Source organism: Meleagris gallopavo, chromosome 8 (genome assembly GCF_000146605.3).
Source record: "Meleagris gallopavo isolate NT-WF06-2002-E0010 breed Aviagen turkey brand Nicholas breeding stock chromosome 8, Turkey_5.1, whole genome shotgun sequence".
In the NCBI taxonomy this organism is placed as follows: Eukaryota; Metazoa; Chordata; class Aves; order Galliformes; family Phasianidae; genus Meleagris; species Meleagris gallopavo.
The window spans coordinates 16,357,013-16,357,255 of NC_015018.2; positions in this window are offsets into that span (position 1 = coordinate 16,357,013).

Consider the following 243-nt stretch of genomic DNA (forward strand, 5'->3'; position numbering starts at 1 on the left):
GCGTGCGCGGGGGCCGCCAGTCAGGACGGTGCGGGGCTCCGGGAGCGGTGTGCGCCTGGGAACCGTGTAGCCGCTGGGCCGGAGCAGCGGGCGTGCTAGCCCGTGGGGAGCGGGATCGATGGGGACCTGGGATACCGGCGTGCACAGGGGCACACGGACAGCTGCGAGACTGAAGCTGCCGCTGTGAGCTGGGCACGGGGAAGACCGATACCTGGAGCGCTTGTGCGCTCCATCGGCCCGCTC